General features: G+C 33.5%; 3 pseudogenes; 1 reads left to right on the forward strand and 2 right to left on the reverse strand.

Moving 5' to 3' along the window:
• Window positions 1-12,324: 12,324 nt before the first annotated feature.
• LOC149546966 (glycine dehydrogenase (decarboxylating), mitochondrial pseudogene) lies at window positions 12,325-12,953 on the reverse strand (annotated as a pseudogene).
• Window position 12,954: 1 nt separating this feature from the next.
• Window positions 12,955-13,756, reverse strand: LOC149546967 (glycine dehydrogenase (decarboxylating), mitochondrial pseudogene; annotated as a pseudogene).
• A 1,278-nt stretch (window positions 13,757-15,034) lies between these two features.
• LOC149546968 (putative aldo-keto reductase 2) lies at window positions 15,035-18,596 on the forward strand (annotated as a pseudogene).
• The last annotated feature ends 6,266 nt before the right edge of the window (window positions 18,597-24,862 follow it).

Consider the following 24,862-nt stretch of genomic DNA (forward strand, 5'->3'; position numbering starts at 1 on the left):
GTCTTCATAACCTGAGTGTCTTCATGTGGGCTGACTTTGTAATATTTGTGGTAAGTTGTATTATGGTCAGCTTTGTAATTTTTATAATTGGATTGATATATATATATATATATATATATATATATATATATATATATATATATATATATATATATATATATATATATATATATATATATATATATATATATATATATAATGCATTGTATCACATCCAATATAGATATGCATGTGTGTGAAAATATGAAGATGTGAATGTGAACTAATCAAAGAATAGTAGAAGAAGAGAAAATTGTAAAGGTCATAACAACATAAGGAGTGTCAGAGACATATCTATCATAGAAATGTGATTAGTACGTGAAGGTATCTCATTCGACAAGCTAAGTTGTAGATTAGAGATCTACTACTGCTTCATTCTAATAGGTGGATCAATTAAATCCTTTCATAAGGTAGACCTAACATTCTTTTGTAAGTCACTTTACCAGGTACATACTTAATTGTATGTTTGTAAATCCTTTCACAAGGTGGACCAAACAGTGCTTATTGCTCCTATTAGGGAAGATCACCACAAGTGATCAATGTAAGCTTTAATAGGCTAACTTTATACTGCAGTACTAAAGTTGTGGGTATCATCCCCACCCTAGTTTTACTTTCTATTTGGAAGGTTTCTAGGTCACCAAATATTTGTGTCAAAGTGTTATGAATGTTTTTATGTTTCAAGTTTCTTATGCATGTAATTAGATCAAAATTTATATAATGGATTAAATTATAATTAAATGGTTCGATTAAAGATTGAAATTGTTGAAGTTTTAGAAGTTGCTAATTCACCCCTCCCCTCTCAGTAACTTAGCTTAGTTATGAATATTTCCAACAATTGGTATCAAATCATTGTGGTTCTCAGGAGAAAGTTGAACAGCTTGAGCAAAGATCAAGGCCATGGAGATATTTAGACTTAAAAAAACCATTGACAATGAAAAGTTGGATTTAGAAATGCCCATTGCCAAACTCAAGAAAGAAAAGGAGCAACTCTCGCAATCCTTCAAAAAAAGAAAAGAACTTGCAATTCAAATGAATGGGTATCTCTACATTGAAGAAGGAATTGATGATTTTCAGCCTTCAAGTAGTTTAGGTTAAGCAAATGAAGCGATCCAAGAAATCCTAGAAAAGAATGGTTCCCTAAAAGAAGAAGTAAGAAAGCTAAGAAGAGAACAAGAAATTTAGTCAATAAGGTTATGTGAAGTCCTAGAATAGAGAAAAAAGATAAAAGAAGAGATGGATGGAAGGAACAATGAAATCTAGAACCAATCCCTTCAGCAAGTTGACCTTATTGACCAGCTCTCCAATACAAATAACAAATCATAAGCCTAAGATTTGAAAATGAAAGAATGAGGAATGATCTAAATTCTAAAAGGCAAATCAATGAAAGAATGAGAAATGATCTAAAATTTGAAAGACAAATCAATGAAAGATTGAGGAACGATCTAGACTTTGAGAAGCAAATCAATGGAAGAATGATGAAATCTCAAGTAGACATGAATCAATTGAATGAGAAAAACCTCTATAGAAAAAAAGGAAAAGAAGGAATTGGATATATAGAAGAAGGAGAATCATCTAAGCAAGGAGCTCAAAAGAACCAAAGACCTACTTGCAATCATTGTGGTAAGATAGGTCACACATCAAACAAGTGCTTTAGTAATGGAAAACCAAAATTCAATGGAAAATGCTACAACTACAATCAACATGATAATAGAGCTAATAAATGTAAAGAGAAACCAAGATTTGAAGGCAAATGTCACAAATGCAAGGAACATGGACACAAGTCATCAAAATGCAAAACCAAGGTATTGAATCTAGTAGAGAAAATTGTGAAAGCAATATTTGGATAGGACTACAACACCTAGTGCAAATGTCATTACTATGGAGAATTTGGACACATTAGTATGGATTGTGTTAAAAATCATATGAGGAAAAGAGATACTACCAAAAGATGTTTCATTTGTATAGAACTTAGTCATCTTGCTAAGAACTAGATGAATACTAGTAGAATGAAGATGAGAAGAAGGTAAAAGTTGATAACATCTGAAAATAGATGAGACAACAATGGGTTCCCAAATCTACTGAGGATACAAGTCCAAGTAATGATGGTCAAGTCACTCTAGAATTGGGTTACTCTACTATTTCTAATTAAGTTCTCGAGGGAGAATTGGAACTAGGCTATCAAAAATGACATCGAAATGAGTTCCAGTTGAAAGGTAACAAAGATCGAAATTTGTATTCATGATACAAAGGGATCACTGAGTGAGATCGATATCAGTTATTAATAAGTTACCTTTTCTACTAAGTGAGGTTGGGTCATAGACTCTACCAAGAAAGGTCAGGAATAATAAAGATGCGTATGGTTACCGAGTCACAAAGACATCATGAGTGTTCAATGCCAAGTAGTGGATAATAGTCTGTCAATGTGATGTTAGTCAATCTATCTTTCTACTTAGCATTATTGGTGAAATTTTAACAAGATGCATGGAATCAATGTCATTTCTTACCATAAAATTTCAAATGCTATTGAGAGGAGTGATTTTCAGTGCGACCAATGCAATTTGAGCAAATTTCTAGCTCAAGTTTTTTGAATTCTCTCAATCTACCAAGTGAAAATGGCATCTAGGTATGTGCAGGATCATGGTGTGCCAAAAAGTGGCGATCTGAAAAATATTTAGTTCTGAAATGCCTCAAAGAATTTTAAAATCTATTCCCACTTTTTTCCCACCCATCCTGATACTAAATGAAAATAATTAATAACTTTATAATTCCTAATATATCTTTCAATACCAACCTTATATGGTCATCTTTAAAACATCTCGAAAATGTGTTTTTGGCATGTTCATATGTGTTTTTTACTTCAAGCATGTAGCTGACGACTTTTTCTAAACCAAAATTTGATGTAATGAAAAGGGTTTCTTAAGAATGTTCTTAGCTTTTCACAAATGTAATTTTTGTCAAATTACGAGTTCAGTAAGTAATTATTACTTATTTTCTAATGGAGTTAGCTACAAAGTGTTGATTAACATATTGGTTGAAAAATAGCTATAACTTTCAAATCGTATAAGATTTGTGAAATCCAAAAGATGTGTCACATTCTATGCTTCGACTAGTATAAGAAAAAAAAAAAAAAAAAACTTAATTTTGATTTTTTTTTGAACTAGTTAAGGTGGTCAGACACGAGAGTTTTTTAATTCTAAAAATAGTATAGCAGAAAATTCATAATTAATTATTTATTTGGAATAAAAATTGCCAAAAATATGTGTCACATCCAGGCATGAGTCTACTTTTTATATCTAAAATTATATTTAAAAATATTATCATTTGATTATGATTAAGGTGGTCAGACATACACCTACTTTTTATTTTTGCCTTGACATTTTTGTACTACTACATTAAAATCCAAACTTTTGACCAATCAAATATTTTTTTTCTCCAGATAAGGCCTTATAGTTTAGAAACTATATTCAATTTCCTACAGATTATTTTCTTACAACTTTTTGATATAAAGTCTAGAACCTCTTTAAAATTATGTGTCAAGTTGACATAACCCTGATTTATTGATTTTTCACTACCACTTAAGGCCATAGTTTGGTACACCATTATCCTGCACATACCCATCTAGGAGTAGCAAGGTTAAGTAAGGATCTAACATGTTGGTTCATAGAGTTGAGTGGAAGGTGCTAAATTTCAAGCTCACTCCTTCAAATGTCAAAACCCTAGATCCAAGCAGTGTGCAACCCAAGATTACTCCAAAGGTACTTCTTATCAATGATATTCATACTCATTTTAAATGCATTATTCAAGAGATTGGTACACTAGAAATGGATGATCCCCTAGGCTAGTTATGTGTGAATGGAGTCCTAAAACCTAATCATCAACATTTAGAAACCAAAGGGTTGACACACATCCCTCACATGCCCCATGAATTTCAAATCAAATAGATTAGGTTTATCCTTAGCTGGGTGCATAATGGGAAGCTATGGTTAGAGCAACCAATTCTGATAACTAAGAACATGATTCATTGAATCACAAGCCTCCCAATGCTAGCCAAAGCCAAAACAACAAAAACCCTAGGTCAGGTGGAATTGGAAAAGAAAACTCCAGTTGAATAGGATGGTAAAGGAATGAAAATCAGTAGTGTCACTGATGCAAGAACTAAAATTTGGTATTCATGTCATCACACATAAGATTTATAACTCTAGCAGGCTGAGCAGTGTGTCATGTGGAGCTGTGGACTTAGCTTACAAGGTGGTTAAGAATAATTTTTCATATGACCTTGCTAAGCTATTGCCAAGACAGTTCAACAAGAACATGGAAAGCATAAGAACTTCAAAGAATAACCCATGTAAGTTTGGTTCCTTGTTAACATCTGTATTCTTTTATGTGGATAAAAGTACAAAGTAGTGTCACCTTTTAGGCTAACTTATCAGAACTACTAAATTGGAGTATTTCTATCTTAAAATCAATTTTGTACAAACATATGATCTTGATAAATTTAATCTAGCTAAGTTATATATGGCCTCACACTTTTCCAATTGGAAATGTCTATTAAATGCATGTTTTATACTAGTTAGTATCCAATTAGTAAAGAAATACAATTATTTAAGAAAACTAACATTTCAATAACTCTTACTATTTTTCATGATATTTTTTTAATAACATATAAACACCATTTTATAGATCTCAAAGTCAATAATATTCACATATAGAATTCATAGTGTTTTAGTTAGATATAGAATTTTGTAATTAAAAAATTCTACAAGTACATATTTTAGCACTAGGGAAGATGCCAATTTTGAGAAAGAAAAAATATTAAATCAAATCAATAAAAATTAAAAATTCTATGATGTTCTAGAGGAGAGTGTCCTCTTTTAGAATCTATAAGTTTTCTTTTGGTTAGAATATAATTATTTTGAAAAATATGGTGGGAGATGAAAACTATCGATTTGAATAAGTTGAAGCTTGAATCATTATAAAAGAGAAAATATAGGTCTAAAGACAATTTTGGTTTTTGATTGTTCTAGCTACATATTTTATGTATAACATAATATGAGATCAAAGGGAAATAAGTTTATTTCCATATAGTTTAGTGGTGGGAACTAGACCCCTAATTTCTAGTGTTTTTCAACAACTAAAAAGTTATCATTAAAAAATAGGAAAATAAATAATTTCTTATTCCAAATAATTATTAAAAATTATAATCCTAAACTTCATCCATTTTTACATATTTTATTGGTTTACTAAATTTTAAAATTCTAAATAATAATACCAGTTTTATGTCATTGAAGGTGAACAATTATACTTTTGTTAGCCTTTTCCTTTATAAAAGGGTGATATAGGTTTGTGCTTTTACCCATGTACATAAATTCTTTCCTTCTAAAGGCACTGTAGTATGGAGAAAAGATGTGCCTGTGCTCTACCAAATCAATGAGTATATTACTGAGATGGGTGAAAACTACAACACTATCATGGATAACTACTTCGATGTATTTAAGGAGAACATGAAAAACAAGTTTAGAATTCCCAAGAAGCTAGTTGAGGACTATAAAATGGATATATGTTTCATGGTGGATAGAAAAAAGGTGTATATTCAAGTGGCTAAGCCTAGAATTATGTGGGTAAAACCTCTTGGTTATGAGGTCAACATTGATGAAACAAAGGATATCCTTGAAGCTCTTATCAATAAACCAATTGATCCTAAGGCAACATAACTTGGAATGTATGATGAAGCAAAAGCCATGATTGAACTTGAAATAAAGCTCCCTCAGGTGATCGACAAAGGGAAAAGAAGGATTGCAAAACTGAAATCAAGTTTACCCCTTCTGTTAATTGAGGGAAAAGGTGAGGATGAGCAAGGTGAATAAGAAAAGGATGAGGAAGAATCTGACAAAGAAGAACCTTTAAGAAGAAAGGCAAGGTGATCGTCACCAAGCTAGCAGAACAATCCACTATAGTATTCACCAGGAAGTCAAGAAAGAAAGCTGAAAAATAAGGAGGAGACATCATATTCAGCAGACCTCCACCCACCTTCCAGGATAGATTAAAGAAATTGGAAGCAAGGGTAGGCATAAAAAATTTCAAATCATTAAAATATGAGATTAGGACAGCAGAGGAGAAAAAGCACATTGAAGACCTAGTGTTGAATAAAATGGGTAAGTAGAAATATTCACAAAATCAACTCACTTCTCAAGTTCCAAGTGAGTTATTGGAAAATATAAAGCCAAGATGGGATTTTGCTATGCAAATTGTCAAGGACATATATGGGAAAACCTTGAGGCAGCTATTACTGAGCATATTAGATGTTGAGGTAAAAGAGTCATTGAATAAGAATGAAGAAAAATTGACTCTAAAGTTTAACACTTGTTTAGTTTTAATTAAGGACATTGAGCATGTTGTTAGGAATGCAACAAACACTTGGAAGAATATTTATTTGTTACATAAACCAAGTGATTTTCCAATCAATGTCAAAGATGATGATGACGAGGAGGATAAGGAGAAAGATGAAGAAGAAAATGTTGAAGAAGTAACTCATTTTGACAATGAAGAAGATGAAGAGGATCAAGGACAAGAGGTTGCCAAGGAAGAAACGTAAGATGATGAAGAGATTGACCCAGTCAAGATAGCTACAACAGTCATTGCCTCACTTCCTCACTCTCTAAGAAAGTTGGTGTTAACATCAAGTGTGGAGACAACATCAACAAGTTTGATTGTGACCACTAGTGACATCTCAAATGTCCAATCACTCTTTGCTCCTACTCAACTCAACACATCACTAATAGAAGTGACTTTCACTTCATCTACCAAGCTATAGATTCCTCCTTCATCTACTGAGTTGAGTACTTCAATTTTGAGCACAACAAGTTTGGGTTCCCCAAGTATTTCTATAAGTATTCCTTCATTTAGTACAGTATCAGTTTTTATTGCAAGCCCTAGTATCTCTACCATTGTTTCTATTCCTGATACTAAAGCAATAAATGTAAGGACAGTTGAGCCCAAGGTTCAACCAAGAATGAATTTTTTGGGGAAAAGAAAGGAGATAGACGAAGATATTGATTCAGATGAGGAAATATTAATCCCCAATTGTGATATTTACAAGCTTACTCTAGAGAAAATCCAGACATTTGGTGAACTCCTCCAGAAGAAGGCTAAACAACAAAGGCTAAGAGAGGAGAGAGATAAAGAGTATAAGATAATTGAGGATGCTAAGAACATTTTGGTAGAGGCTATAGAAATTTAATGAAGACATTGATGGATAAGATAAGCTAGTGTAGAGGGCTAAAAAGAAGTTTGACAATAAAGTGTTGGAGCACATTGCTCAACAGATTGCCATTGATCAAGTAGAGCTTTCTACAAATTTGGGCAATTTAGAAACATCATGTTCAAATGTGTCATCACTTTTTGGGAAACTATGTGATGTTTTTGAGTTTACAAAGGAAATAAAGGGCAAATTGTCCAAAATAGATGAAGATCTAAAGGCCAGTGCACAACAGTTGCAACTTGACCCTAGTTCAAGCTCTACACATTTTCAAAGAATAAGAATTTTGTCACATATGTAAGAAGAATTGCTAAGGGAAGAAGCAAGGATCATATCCACATTGATTGACATATAGAACATGATCATTCCCAACATGGATGCACTGCAAAAATATATTGCATATTCAAAAACTCTAATCCATGATGATAACTTCTCTATTGTAGACCATATGATAGAATTGTCAACAGAGGTACAAATTGCACTTCATACATGTAAGGTCCTGCAAGAAAATTAGGATAAAACATTAGCAATCATTCTCAAGGTATATTTTGAATTGTTATCTCACTTTGGTGTCTCTATGTAAATAAAATAGAATAAATCTTTGGCATTACTGTCAAAAAGGGGGAGAGAGACACATAGTATAAGGAGAATTGAGAGAGATACATAGTATGAGGGAAAACTTGTAATGAGTAAGACATGTATAGAGAGATATATTGTATATAGCAAGTAGATGTATAGTATACTATATATACTTTACAAAAGCAATTTTTGAAAAATCCCAAAAATAGTATACTCTATCGAGCAAGTATGACATGGTGATGGATATAAGGTATTTAGTTTTGGTTGACAAGTATTTTTGTCACTAATGCAAAAGGGGGAGATTGTTGACATATTAGTCAAGTTTTTTATTAGTGACACACACTTATCACTAGTACATTTGAGACCATTTTTCAACCATTATTGGTCGAAAATTTGACCCAATTTTTGACCAAACTTCGACCAACTTCGACCAACCCATTGGTTAGAATTTTTTCGGTCAAAATTTTGACCAGTACGTTGGTTGAAATTTCGACCAATACATTGGTCGAAAAACCTCCATAGCCATGGACCAAGTTCTGCCAGGAATTGGTCGAAATTTCGACCAATGAAGGTCAAAAATTTCAACCAATAAAGGTAGAAATTTTGACCAATGAAGGTCAAAAATTTCAACCAATGAAGGTCAAAAATTTTGACCAATAAAGGTAGAAATTTTGACCAATGATGGTCAAAAATTTTGACCAATGAAGGTAGAAGTTTTGACCAATGAAGGTAGAAATTTCTACCAACAGGTAGGTGTAAAATTTTTTTCACGCATTCTATAAAATAGTCACATGCCTTTCATATGATATGATATTTTGCATGCATCCTGCACTCTCTCATCCGGTTGATGATGGATTACAGAGAGTGATCTGAAACCATGATGCTAAAAAACACACACAATCAAATCCAAAATGAGCTTGCATTACAAATGGATTGTGGAAATTTGATATTGTTAGTTTTGCATGCATGTCTACTAGGACAAATATATGTTTAAGTTGTGATTGTCCTGGTCGACATGCATGCAATTTTACCAATATTAGATTTCCACAATCCATTTGTAGTGCAAGTTCATTTTGGATTTGATTGTGTGTTTTTTAGCATCATGGTTTCAGATCACTCTACGTAATCCATCATTAGCTGGATGAGAGAGAGTGCAGGATGCATGCAAAATGTCATATCATACGCAAGGCATGTGAACTGTTTTATAGAATGCCTAAAAAACACTGACAATAACTAATATGAAAAATATATAATTAGTTATATGATTGAGACAAATCATGTACCAGTGAGTTGGTCAAAATTTCGACTACATAAATTTTGACCAATGGGTTGGTCAAATTTGGTCGAAAATTGGGTCAAAAATTTGATCAATGAAGGTCAAAAAATGAACCCAAATGCACTAGTGCAAGTATGCTCGCCAAGTTGACTCTTTGAGTTCGGTCATCAAGTCACCCCACCAAAGTGCCTGATCAAGGTCAGTCTTTAGGTCCGCTCATCGAGCTTGCTCACCAAGTTAGCTCGCCATGTCGCATCTCTAAGTGGCCTCGCTAAGTCGGCTCGCCAACTTGCCGCACCAAGTTGCCACTTTAAGCCCACTCACCATGTTAGATCGCCAAGCCGGCTCCCCAAGTCAACTCGCCAAGCTGACAATTGAAGTACGCTCACCAAGTCTATTTCTGATTCGTTGTCTACAGCTTAAAATAGGAATACATCTACTAAAAAAAATACAAATCACTCAACAAATTTGAATGTGGTAGAAGAGTGATCAACAACACAGTGAATCAAGTCTATAGGTTTGTGGCATTGATGACACTTGCTGGTTTGAGAAGAGATTCAAAAGGAGGCCTGGTTGAGGATGAATTTCAACAACAAGCAAGAGCAAAGACATGATGCATGCATCACTGTGATGAAAAGACTGGCAACGAATAACATGCAAACATATGCTTATTTTATAAACTTCAATGAAATTTATTTTCTCCTGATCAGATCAAAAGACTGCAATACATCACTCAAGGCATTCGCATCATGATCTTAGCCAAATTACAGGAAGTCATTGTAATCAAATTACTTTCTTTCAATATAATGGGAGGAATCTCCTTTCACAGCAATTCACCAAAAACAAAAAACTCAAAACATGTAGAAAACAAAAAGTAGAGAATGCCATTTAAAGAACTTTTCAGTGTGTTGAAGAAAGCTGGTAGGAAATACGGTACATAACTAGATTAAACATATACCCACCATTTTAATCTCAAACAAGACATCCACTAAATTGTTATCCTATTTTAAAACAAAATCAAGATTCATGAAACTACAAATTTAAAAGGTTCATAGTGCATTGTATCCATTAAGCAAAGTGCAACTTGAGATAAAATTGTTTGAAAAGTAACCTTCCAGAACACGTTTAAAATGAAACATACACTTTCTGCCAAGTTTGGATCAGGGATGTTCTACTTCTAGATGAAGAGGTTCTGCAACTCTAAAATAAAACTACAACTCCAAAATCAATGACAATTTTTCTGTTTATAGTGTTACTGCTGCCACAAACATAGGAAAGATACATAAGAATATACCCACTATTTAGAAACATCAGACAGTAAGACACGAGATCTTGAAGGGAAAAGAAGAGGAGGTTCATAGAATTAAAATTACAATTAACGAAAAAGAATCATTTTGGCATATATGTGAAAAAGGAAAACTCGCACAGTTTAAGCCAAGGATAAATTCCATTTTAATTTCAAGTTGGGCATAAAATGCATTCACCAAGCACAAATGATCAAATAATATCTGGAGCAAGTCTTGATCTATTTCTCTTAATTTAATAAAATTTGATAAAATTTGATAAAATTTGAACCCATCATCCAAAGAAGAGTCTTGCTTATCAACATGATGTACTTGGAGATTACCATTATCTCTACTTGTCTGATAAAAATATCTGGCAAGCTTCAGACCCAATAAGAAATAATCATCCCAGGCCTCATCAATTCTACCAAAAAGATCTCTGTGTGCACACAACAAAGCCAACAAGACAGAAAAGTTCTTTCCAAACACTTTATGGCATAATGTAACAAGGAAAGGAAATTTTTCCACTATTTCCTCTGGCATTGCAGATACTATGGAGGATGCAAATGCAGTTGCTGCACTAGATTTCCTCTCACAATCTATATTCTCTACAAGTGACAGAACTTGGGAAAGAGATCGTTGAACAGTAGGATTTCCTTTTCCCAAAAAGTGAGTATCTATTGATTCCAAACTGGATCTCACTTGCTCTTTGGATAATATGCCTTGGGAAAAATGAAGCAAACTTCTCAATGGACTCCATTCACAAAGAAAATCTTCTGAACCATGATCGGATTGATATACTTGATTGATTTTTGGAAGAAAAGTAGTCACAATTGTGAAAGATAATGACCTTGAATTAGCCTGTGAGAGGAAATATCCACTTGTCAACATAAGGATCTGACTTCAAACTCAAAATGAACTATATGAGGAAGAACAGATACACACCTGAGCCTACAAAAGAAAGTTCATCACACTGGCAACATAGAATGAAATCATTGTCCAGTGGGCAAGCTTCTAACTTTTGGAACTTGACTCGACAACTCGAAGGCAATTTTGCAAGACACAGATCACAAGAGGGCTAAAATGTGGAGGTGAAAGATATGTATAATTTTTAATGAGTAAGTTATTAATCAAAAATAAAAGAGTAAATGAATAGACAAGAAACTTTATTATACAGGCCCAACTAATAATTTTCACTTTTTAGAATGAAATTGTGGTTAGTGTCAGACATTTGTTTTCCATAATTCATTGTGCATCAGGAACTACTCATCAAAGGCTAAGAAAACCATGTAGTGTTTGGAACTAGGCTGTTATTTTCTTCAAGTCAAAGGGATGAAATCATTTGAAAGAAAAAATTATTTTTTTAATAAAAATATAATTAGTGCTATAGTTAAACCCAAGACAGACAAGTCATTCTATGATTCTAGATATTTTCCAATAAAAGAAACGGACAGACATGAAATGGACTATCCACTCTAATTTGTGGAAGCTCCTTTGATAGTGCATTTGAAATATCTGTAGGTAACTCCAAAATTAAGTTGTGGGATCATATCAATGGTTGTTAGTAAAAATTTTCTCTTGAATAGGGTTGTGAGGATATTTTGTCAGCATTTGGTTCCTAATTTACTCAAGAATTGGGGTCTGATAATATTGTCTTACAAATTGTTTATTTTACAATGGAGTTGTATCTTCTATTTTATTCCTGACTAATAGAAGTTTATTTGACCCTGAGATGATCAAATCCACTTGATAAATGTTAATCTCTCTTTAAGTTTTGCACTATTTTCTATATTAGGAATAAGTCAATTCTTGAACTATCTACAACTATTGATTGCCTTGTGTTTCTTTTTATTCCTATCAGAGCCTTCATTCAACTCTATCTTCCCTGCTTGTCATTCCAAAACATAAGGATTTATAATTTTTTGTCTATACACATTATCTGCCATCAAACTAGTATGTTTAATGTCCATTTTCCCATTCTCAATTTTCGTAATCTCCCTTTTTATTGATATTGATAGAATCATGGTTGAGCCCCATGGTGTTGTTGATATCATATCAAGTGGTTGTGGATTCCCTTCAAGAGTAGTAATTCCATTTATTGGTACCAGAGGTTGTGATGGTAAAAATGGTGCCAAATGCTTCTTTACTCCTATAGGCCCCATACCAGAGTGTAGAATGTAGAATGTCTTCTAAAGATTGAGATGGCATACATCCACTCCAATTCAACTCGAGCTAGTTAGTCCAACCTGTACATTCATGTTTGCACCATCCATGTACACTTGACTATCATTGTCATGAATGATTTAACATATCTTATTTAATACCCTCCTCATATACACCATGCATTGAAGTATAGGCAATCATAAGTGCTACAAGGTTTCCTTATTTTCCTCTACATCCTTCATTTTGTTTAGCAATAGTTCAAACAACAACAATTTTCATTCCACACATTGTAGCACTTGCAGGATTCATTCCATCAGTTAAGACATCAATGATAGAAGTTTTGATGCCCATCTCCCCTTGCTTAACGATAAGCATATAACCTTTACAATATCAAGGAATGGAGCATCCTCAACATTAATAGTGCCTAATTTCTTTAATCCCCTAATAAATGCTCCCACCAAACCATGTACACATTCTAAATTTTTTTCAATCCTGCCAGACCATGATAGATTGCATACATAGAAGATATATTGTAATTAATGCTTGTATCATGTAGATATTTCTAGTAGCATTATCTTGCCTGATGTGTTGCTCCCTTGTCTACATTTCCATCCTTAGCACAAGATTCCTATGGGAATCCACATTAACTCCAATAATCCTACCAGGCATCATTCATTTTTACTCTTAAGATGTAACCAAGCAATATAAATGAGGGGCCCCCATAGTCCAGGGGGACACCAAATCTTTGAGAAGACCCAAAGATGATATCCACCCCAAATTCCTCAGGAGGCTTTAGTATTGTTAGTGTAGAAAAATCAGAGGCCATGACAACCTTCACACCATTAGCATGAACATTCTTAACAAAATAAGAGTAATCAATAACTTCCCTCTCTATCCTAGGGTGCTGAAAAAGCACCCCACAAACATCCTTGGAACTATAATCAAAGTATTTTAGATCAGATTTCATGAAATTCAACCCCAACCAACCTACCCTTATCTGGCACACATCAAATGTCTAAGGATGAGAGTTACTAAAAATGATAGAAGTCTTCTTATTATCTTTGGTTATATCATTACATATCACAATAGCCTCAAAAGTAGTAGTGGCCTCATCCAAAAGAAAATCATTTGACACAGGAGCCTAGTAAGATCTAATATCATGTTCTAGTGATTCAAAAAAGATTCTAGTATATCATGGAAACCATGTTAGGAGGGGACAAGGGATGATGATGGGGCTGAAACCTACGATAAATTATATTCTATTAAAAGTATTAACTTATTACTATGAAAAGAAACATTTCACTTAACAAAATCTAATATATCAAGTACCTCCATTTGAAGAAAAATTATCACTTGTTGCTCGAACATCATGGATACTTAATTCATGAGTAAGTCTTGACAATAAAGATGCCTATTTTTTGAATCTCTCACGTTTCCTTTTTCCATTCTGATCTTCTTGGAGAAGTTCTTCAATCTTTGTTGTACTCTGAGAACTGTTTGAAGTAGAATTGAAAAATAATATATGAGGAACACAGAAAACAAATATAACTTGTACCATGGCCATATTAGCCACATGTAATTAACCTTCACCTAATAGAGCTATAAAGTTGAGTCAGCATTTCCTCTTTGGCTTTCTCAACTTGGTAGAGCACCATAGCCTGTCAATCATTGAAGGACAAGTTAATACTCATGAGAACCATCCAGAAGAATGCCTATTTCTGTAGTGCTTTAATGCAAGGATGTTCTAAGGTTCTTACTTTGGGTACATTTGCAGCAAGACTATTCAGAACAGCTTCCACATAACCACATACTTCCTTAGACATCAACCTCAACTCCTCCTCTAGATCAACTAGTCACTTGGCCATTGTATCCTAATTAAAAAGAACATGAATAAACTGAACATTAGCTTTGCCTCAGTATTTAATTTGTGTCTTGTTAGATAAATTAAGACGCATCATGATCAATCAACCTTACAGAAGGAAAAAACCATTCCTAGCATTTTCATTAAATAATTAATAGAAAACCAGCACAAATGTTTTTTACCACATTACATAAGTTTGTTTTAAGAATGCATACTATAAAGCGTAGAGCTACTACAATTTTATTGTAAAGGAACTATGAGAAATAAATTGGCACATTGTTGAAAAGTCATGTGAGCTCCATATGAATGGATATTCCTAATAGTACATGAGTCTGTATCTCATCTCACATTCAAACTCAGTGACCTTCATTACCTAAGTTGAATTCCTTCTAAAAGGTAGCAACTAAGAGATAAAAAGATTTGTATGGTTGATAATTGACAATAGTTCCATAGGGTAGACTAAAGGGGAATCTGTTTGTCCATCTCACATTCAAACTAAGGTTTTTCATATCATCTCCATAGTTGAGTCATTGTCTTTACCTTCAAAATTCCCCTAACCCATGGACTTACTTGGAGTAATGTGCACGTTTGTCAGGCTGGAAATCCTACTTCCAATGCAAGAGGACTTCTCTGAAGGTAAGTTCAGCATTCTGGACATGGGCATTAGAGCTGAGATACTATGTTCCTAGCTTGACTTTTGACTATATGAAATGATTCCTGAGACAATTTGGCTAAGAATCAAAGAGAAAATTGGGACTTGAATTAGAGTTGATAGTCTTGTTTCTGGCACGGGAATCCTTGAACCTGAGGAGGAGCATCTTGGCAGTCTCTTTGCCCCTCAAAAGGCAGGCTGCTTCATCCTTTGCAAGTGAACAGTATCACCGCAATTTTTTGTAAGTGTCTCTAATAGCTGCAAAAATAACCAGGCAAATATTAAATCAAAGTTATCCATCAAAGTCAATCATAAATGAATTCTTACTATAGTAAATTTTTTGCACTCAGAATTCAACCAAATATCTGAGTAATGATAACATAAAATAAATCAAAATGTATATAGAAATTTATAATATTATTCAATACTAACCGTCAGAGAAAGAATTTGGATCTTAGGATTCTTATTGGCAATGTGTTTCTTAATTGCTTTGATTACGTCCTTTGCTTGTCTGTTCCTACACAATCATATTGACCAATACAGACCCTTCATTACTATCACCATATCCAAATGTCCATTTATAAGAAATAATTTAGAAGACAGAGCTATTAATCTACTTTATAAAAACCATACCAACATCTCTTATGCGAACTCTATTCATATAACAAAGATGGGATTACATTCTCCGAACATGGACTACCATTAATGCATAATACAGAGCAACTACCAATCAAATAATGTCAAATTGGATTTACAAAAGAGGATAACAGTGTATCAATATTTGCAAAGCATAATCAAGAAATCTAAACCTAAGGTGGATTAAAGCAATTTAGCATGATTCTATGCCTTGTAACTCAGAGATATGACAAAAGGAGTAAGATTTCTTTGTGCCATTCAAGGTTCTTGGATAGGCAGCATGAATAAAATGAAATGCTTTCATTTCCTTAAAAATTCTTGAAATCCATGTTTGATCGTGACTACCATACATGTTGATCTGAGCATGCCTGGATCCCAGTTACTACTATGATATAGTTTAAGATTACCTGTTGTAACTAATAAGTGGTGATGTAGATGACCAAATCTGGATAACAGTTTCTATATGTTAGGTGTTGAGAAGCTTCACTTTACAATTTAAAAAATGGTTCTACCATACATGCTATTTTATTTTGTGTCATCTTGGAAAACATTGGATCATTCATGTAAACAAACCTAACAAGCTCTCTTGTGTGTTTATACTTAAGTTCTAATGTTTCTTTTCCAGCCTACACTAGAAGACTCTTGTGAAAAGTAATTCAACATTATAACATAATTATGAGCTGCGGAAGCATCAACTGTACCAAATCCTTACATAGCTGAAAACTATATAACCAATCACTGAAAAGTGATCAATATTACTCAAAAGATGCATTTGTTAACACCATTGATTGATCAAAAGATGCACATCTTGTTTCTAGCTCGTACTGTTTCCATTTCTTAATCTATTAATTCTCTAAGCTTGATTGTTCTAACACCGTGCATAATGCTTTTATTGTTCCTTCCTAAATAGGCTCTGAAAGGTATCAGAGAGAAGGTGCATATTGTAACTAAGTTTGGATTGGCTTGGAGTAATGGAGAATTTGGTGTGAAGGGAGATCCTGCATATGTCAAGGCTGGCTGTGAAGCAAGCCTCAAGAGGCTTGATATAGACTACATTGATCTTTATTACCAGCACAGGGTGGATATTACTGTACCCATAGAAGCTACTATAAGTCTTCGGATTCCAAACTCTTAACCTTGCACCAAAATACTATTTTGTCATGGTGCTGTAAGTTTTAAGATTCAAAATCTGTACTACTGTGACACATTTTTTATTTTAATCTTATTTATAAAATTTTGGGCAACGGTTTTTCTCCAAAAACTACATAGTTGAATCTTGAATTTGATTTGATGTGAGAAATATATTTTACATATCAATTCTTGAGATTGATAAGTATGAAATATTTTCTACAGCAAGTCAAATTGTGATTTTACTACAAGGATTCAACTATGTGGTTTTCTAGTGAAATGCATTGGCACAAGTTATTTTAATAGTGGTTCACAAGAACTCATTTTTCATAAGAATGAATGGAACAAGTAGTACTCATTACATTTAGATAATGCTCATAAGGTGAAGCATTAAGCCTTTCCAGAAGGTCACTAAGTGCAATACTACTCCAACTTATTGTCATTAGAGATGAGTTCTTATGAAGCTAATGTAACATGAGTCAATGAATTTGTCTCAGAAACAACAAAATCAAAATTTTAAACCTCTAATTTCACTAGAAAATATGTGTCTAATAATCAAGGTTGTATGGCTTTGGAGGGAAACATTGTATCCCTCTGGCTCTTTACCGACGCCTAGCAAAACATAAGAAATCTGATAACAAGCAAATCAGTTTTCCTTTTATACAGATGGGTGAACTAAAGAAGTTGGTAGAAGAGGGAAATATAAAATATGTGGGTCTGTTTGAAACCTCTGCTTCAACAATTCGTAGGGCCCATGCAGTGCATCCAATCACTGTTGTGCAGCTTGAATGGTCTCTTTGGAGTAGGGATTCTGAGGCCCAAATTATTCTCACCTCTAGGTAAACGTTGTGACGATATAATACCTCAATAGTCAGTGATTCAATGTCTACTTTATAGATTGCAAAGAACTGAGAATAAATATTTGTGAATTGGGTTTACAGTACATACCAAAAGTTGAAGTTTTTAATAAGATTTTTTTTTGAACTTTGTTCCATTTGAACTTAGATAAGGAATACAATCTTACTTATATTTATTTTATTTCATTTTATTCCATTCATAGGGAGTTGGGGATTGGGATTGTTCCATACAGTCCTTTAGGCATGGGTTTCTTCAGCACAGGAGGAAAACTTCTTCAAAGTGTGACAGATAATGACTTCGTAAGGTAAAGGATAGGATTTTTTTTTTCCATTTAATAATTGTACCATTTTAAAGATGATCTGATGTTGAGTTCAAACATTGAGATTGAACAACAAAGTAAAATCTAAACAAAAATCTACATGACAAGACTGACAATAAAGATGAAAATTAATTTGATTTGATTTTTTCTTTGTTGATTGTTTCATATCATAATAATTGATCTGTTAAACAGGGGAATCTGAGGTTTTAAGGTGAGAATCTTGAGCGGAACCAAGATCTATTACTAAAGCTAAGTAAGATCAGTTTAAGAAAAGGGTGCAGCCCAAGCCAGGTTGCTCTTGCATGGGTTCAAGACCAGGGAAAAGATGTTGTGCCCATTCTTGGAACAACCAAGATGAAGAACCTGGATGATAATATCTTCTCTCTCGGTAAAATTGACAGCATATGACATGAATGAAATCAAAGCCATCTTTCCTTTAGATGCTGCAGCTAGAGTAGATGCTGCAGCTGGAGACCGACACAGAGCTGTTGATTTGCAATTGACCTGAATAAATTCAGAAACGCCCCCATACAACACTCTCCATTGAATTAAAGCATGTAAATATTTGTGTTCTAGAGCAAAACATTTGCAATTGAGCTAGATGAATAAAGGGCTCTGAAGAGTTAGCAACGTTAAAAAAAAAAAGAATCTAAATAAATGGATTTTTTAGCCTTGTATTATATTAGTTATAAATGCTTATTATTGAAAATGTAGTATTTTTAAAGTCTATTAATAGGGTATTTTCAGAGCCTATTAATAGAGAGCTTTTGGTAAATGACTCTATAAAGAGTTTTATAAACCTGGTGGAAATATATTTCGTTAATAGTAATGATACTGGCATTTTAACATTTATGCAAGATAATATTTATGGACTAGTGATAAACCCAAACCCTTCCACATGGATCTTAAGCAGGAGTTAGTAATAAAGATCCAATAAATGAGTCATAATGTCTCCAAGGTTCTCTCAGAGACTTTGATATTCAACCATTGTTACTCCACATAACTTGTGGGCTTGGACATCAGGATAACAATATGCCATTTATTATCAGTGCATGCCAAGGATATATTAGAGGTTTTCACCCCATATGTCAACAAATTCACATTTCAAAGTAGACAATCTAGAATGTCCATCTGGTGCCAATTACATGTTTTATTATCAAGACAAAGCACAAGAACCCGTAGCTACAAATAAATCCAAATTTCCTTGAATTTCCTTGAAACAATATGAAACACACTCAGAGAAGTGGTATAACATTGAATAAGACCCATATTACATTACAAAAACCACATAAAAATCTCAAAGTCTTTCTAATACAAATTTCAAACTTATTTATGATCATATTAATTTAAACAAAAATAAGTATATAATGGTAAGAAGTTGCATGCAGAAATTATTTATAATATTGCATTCAAATTCATTGATATGCATAGAAGTAGTGCCATGTAGAATGCGAGAAGGGTCTACGTTGTATGGGTATGTCTCTCTTGATATAGAGGTGTGACACCTGAGAAAGAAATGGTAGCCCTCATTCACTATGTTGTGTACACATATGTCACTTTTCTTGATACTTTAGAGTCTTAGACTCTAATAAAATTATTGTAGGGAAAGTCAATCAACTTACTAAATCTATTATGACACCTCCATTCTAAACGACATTACCATATTAGACTTTGTGATCCAACGTATTGAAGAAATTACCTTAATATTGAAGAATTAATACAAGTGATGTTGCAGGTGTAGTGGGATTGCTTGCAAATTCTGACTCTTCCACAATACCACTCTAAATATATAGTCCATGTCTAGTTCCTTTGTGCTCATTCCATTAGGAAGACTCCAGTCGAAGGAGTGAACCAGCGAAGCCAAAATTAAATGAAGCATCTTATCAGCCAAAGGAAGCCCTAGGCATATTCTTCTCCCTACTCCAAATGGTATAAGCTCAAAATCTTGTCCCTTAAAGTCCACAGTAGCTCCCTCTCCCTCCAAAAACCTCTCCCACATAAATTTGGAAGGCTCCTTCCAACACATCAGGATCCCTCGCAATCGCCCACACATTAACCCATACTTGTGTGTCTTTGGGGATCACAAACCCCCTATTGCACAAGATCTTGATGCTTTATGAGGGATCAAAAGAGGACCAGGAGGATACAGTCGAAGCACTTCTATCACCATTGCATAAAGGTAAGGTAGATGATCAATATTAGATTCCTCCACTCTTCTACTATGACCTACAACCTCCTCTAACTCCCCTTGTACTTTTTCCATTTTATCTAGATTATGAATGAGTTTTACCATTGCCCATTCTATTGTTGCACTAGTGATGTCGAAACCAGCAATTAACAGATCCTGCATTATCAAAACACCCCATCCTCATTAACCAATGCCGCCACTCTCATCTTTAGCCCTAACTTCACCTCCTTATTAGAAGACGACAACATTGATTGCAAGTATTTCATTAACACCGCTATTGCCACACCCGTCTCCATGCACCCCCTATACATAGATGCCCCTTTCTCAAAAACCTTCACCTTTGCCTTCTCCAGCCTGTGAAACCCTTCCTCCATTTTCGTCCTCAGCAACAATGAGTTTTTCCCACTTTTGAAAAAATTTTAACATATGAAGCCCATGTTGGTCGAAAATTCGACCAACACGGGCATGGATTTTTAAAAAAATATATTTTTCCTTGCATATTTTGACCAATCTAAAACATTTTAATAGATGGTCAAAAATTTTGGTCAAAAATTGGGGTCAAATGTACTAGTGTATTTAGATTGTATATGGTTACTGAGCTCATTGTACAGTTCACATTGTTTGCCATGTAACTTAGTTGTTGCTGAGTTCTATAGTTGCTACCAAGTCCTTTGGACAAATCCCAGTGGTTACTAAGTAGATTCAATTAATCTGAAGATCAACATTGTAAACCATGCATTTCAGTTAATGTTGAGTTTATCAGTGGTTACTGAGTAGTGTAGTGTTCACCGAGTTTACATTGTATGTGATGAGAGTCTAGTGTTAATCAAGCTTCGCAGTGATAACCAAGAGACTCAATTTATACCGAGCTCAAGGTGAAAGTGTTTACCGAGTCATATAATGTAAATCAAGAGACTCAGTTTATATGACAAGTTTCACAATGTCTACCAAGTCACCAGTGTAGACCAAGTTCAAGACTACTTAGAGGTGATCTGTATGGACTGATCTTCTATGTCTACTAAGTGCATGATGATGTCGAATAATGATAGTGGATGTTGTGTATCAGAACCCCACTGAGTCAGTCTTTTGAACTTGAAACATCTTCGTGTGGGCTGACTTTGTAATATTTGTGGCAACTTGTATTGCGGCCGATTGTATAATTGGATTGATATGTGTGTGTGTGTGTGTGTAAAGCATTGTATCATATCCAATATAGATATGCATGTGTGTGAAAATATGAAGACGTGAATGTGAATTAATCAAAGAATAGTAGAAGAAGAATGAATTATAAAGGCCATAACAACATAAGGAGTAGTAGAGACATATCTATCACAAAAAGGTGATTAGTACAAAAAGGAATCTCATTCAGCAAGCCAAGTTGCAGATCAGAGATCTACTACTATTTCATTCTAATAGGTGGATCAATCAATTCCTTTCACAAGGTAGACCTAACAATCTTTTGTAAATCTCTTTACCAAGTGCATATTTAATTGTATGTTTGTAAATCCTTTCACAAGGTGGACCTAGTAGTCCTTATTTCTCATAACAAAAAGATCATCAGAAGTGATCAATGTAAGCTTTAACAAGCTAACTTGATACTATAGTACTAAAGATTTGGGTATCATCCCCTCCCCAGTTTTACTTTCTATTTGGAAGGTTTTTGGGTCACTAAATCTTTGTGTCAAAGTGTTATGAACTCTTTCATGTTTTTAGTTTCTTATGCATGCAATTAGACCATAATTTATTTGATGGATTAAATTCTAATTGAATGGTTGGATTAAAGATTGAAATTGTTGAAGTTTTAGAATTTACTGATTCACCCTTCCCCTCTCAGTAACTTAGCTTAGTCTTGAATATTTCCAACAGCCCTAGTATTCTAAGAGTACAACAAAAATTTAACTCATCTTGAAAAAATATCAACTAGTTTATTCTTCAATTAAATTAAGTATTCCATTTAATATTTTCCTTTGGTGTTCTTACTGATACTAGCATCCAAAATTCTTTCAATTGCCTCAATCTTTTTCTTAGGGTAATTAGATTTATAATATGTCTCTTCAAAAAATTTAAAGTATTAATAGATGTCAAAAATATTTAAAATAGGTGGAATATCCATGTCTTCATGCAATTCATTTTCAAAGGTATTTCCACTATCACATTTACTTAAAATCTTACAAGGCCCAAAATTCTTCATTTTCAGCTTTCTTTATGTCCCAATGTAAAAGAATCTTCTTAAAATGTATCATCAGTTCATCTCCAACCTCAAAAGTCTTATGTTTTATCTTGTTATCTACTCTTTCCTTATATTTAATATTACTTTAATTCATATCAACCTTTACATTTTTATTAAAATTCTTTATTTAGTCAAAAAATTTCTTAGCTTCAACACTAAATTTCTTCTCAAAACTCAAGTTCCTTAATTTACTAGTTCCTCTAGGACACATTTCATTCACAATCTCAAAAAATGTCTTCTTATTACTTATGTTCGCCTAATTGTCATAGGAAAATTTTTCTTTTGTCAAAATCAAATCCCAATCAGTAGTTTTGTCTCGAATCAAGTATCTCAACAAGTTACACAAAATTTTGTTGACAACTTTTATTTGTCCATCAGTATATAGATGAAATGTATAGCAAGACTTAAAATTAATAATCAATTTCCTCCAAAGTGTTCTCCAAAAGTAATGAATAAAATTGGTATCTCTATTGGTGATAATTTTCTTAGGAAACTCATCTAATCTCACATTCTCTCTAAAAAATAGATATGTTATATGTATTGTAATTGATATCTTCATAGAAGGTATAAAATATGTCATTTTAGAAAAAATGTCAACTACCACAAAGATAGAATCATTACCCCTCTAAGTTATAGGTAATCCTACAAAAATATCCATATTGATATATTCCAAATATTTACAAGGAATGGTTAAAGGTGTATACAATATCACATTCTGGCTAATTCTTTTAGCAACATGATAAATTATTCAACTCTTCACCATCTTCTCAACATCTTTATACATATCCAACAAAATTTTTTTCTCTAAAATCAACTTTGTTATCTTATCATTCCAAAAGTGCACTATAACTCCATTGTTATGTTTCTCCTTAATGGTACTCTATTGCATAGTTCCTCTAGGTATGCACAACTAAATTCATTTATACACCATATATTCATGGATGAAATAATCAACCCAATTATCTTTCTGATGCAGGAGCATCCAGAGGTATAAGGGCAATCCTGTGTCACCAAAAAAAATATACTTAGACTTAGTTTCTGTTTCATGTGTTTTCATTTTTGGATACCCATTTGGGCCAAATAAAGGTTCCAACTCTCACAGTTCCACTATCAGTGTTCATGTAAATCCTGAAAAAATAGGAGTATGTAATTGAGCCATCATTTTCGTGAGCTAGGAGGTGTAAATTGGCTAGATGAATGTAATTGTAATTTAGAGCATTCCAGAAAAAGAATCAGGTCAAAAGGCCCCACAGTTTGAAAGTTATTGCAGTTTTTCAGGTTGTGGAGAGCTCCTAAGAATGCTTCAAAGTCAGGTTAGGGGCATTAAATGACCTTGAAAAGGGCCAAAAAATGGTGGACAAGCGAAGCTGGTACATAGGGCTATAGAGCGCTTCAAGAGCTTTCCGAAAATGTAAACGGTTTGTCAATCGGACCTATGGTTCAAAAGTTATGCCTCTCGGAAGTTCGGTTACCATTTCTAGATTCTTCTAGATTTGCGTCGACTTCTAACGCAGCTTTTGGAACCTTCTATTTGGTTGGTGGATGCTTACTAGCACTTTCTAGAATGTACTCCTAGTCCTTAACCCTCCGTGGTCTATTTAAGGAGATTTCTGGCATTGTAAAAGGCAGTTCAGAGTGGAGTTTGAGAGGAGGTACTGAAAGGAGAAATTATCTCCACATTTATGCTATTGTAAGCCCTTAGGGCATTTTTTGAAGTTTATTTTCTCTATACTGAATGTACTAGCTTATTTTTTAGTTAATACAATTTCCCTTTTCTGTTGTGTCCATTCTGTTCTTGGGTTGTGTCTCCATCACTTTCTAATTAGTTAGGTGATTCTTACAACATTTCTAAGGTTTTACAAAATTAGGATCAGTTTGATACAAGTTCTTAAAATCATCAAACCCAAGCACTTCAACTCTCATATATGTAAAAAAAACTTCTTCTTCTACTCAAAAAATCTACTACTTTATTTGATTGTCCACTTCTATGTTTCAACACAATAGGAAAGTTCTATATGTACTCAACCCATTTCATATATCTCTAATACAACTTATTTTGACTTCCTAGATACTATCAATATTTATGATTAACTTGTACAATACAAATTCCTTTGGCATTAAGTAATGTCTCCATTTCTTCAAGGATTGAATAATTATATAAAAATATTGATCATATATTGGATATTTTCTCTTAGAGTCAATCAATTTCTTACTATAGAAAACTATAGGGTTACTTTCTTGACTCAAATAAAACTCCAATTGTACTTCCTCTAGCATCACAATCAACTTGAAAACCTTTAGTAATATCAAACAAAGGAGGCAAAATATTTATTTTACCTTTCGTATCAATATTTTAAAAAATATATTTGCATTATGTATCCATATGAATTCCTTT

Source organism: Cupressus sempervirens, chromosome 7 (assembly GCF_028749045.1).
Source record: "Cupressus sempervirens isolate cs-2001-9-10 chromosome 7, ASM2874904v1, whole genome shotgun sequence".
NCBI classification, from domain to species: Eukaryota; Viridiplantae; Streptophyta; class Pinopsida; order Cupressales; family Cupressaceae; genus Cupressus; species Cupressus sempervirens.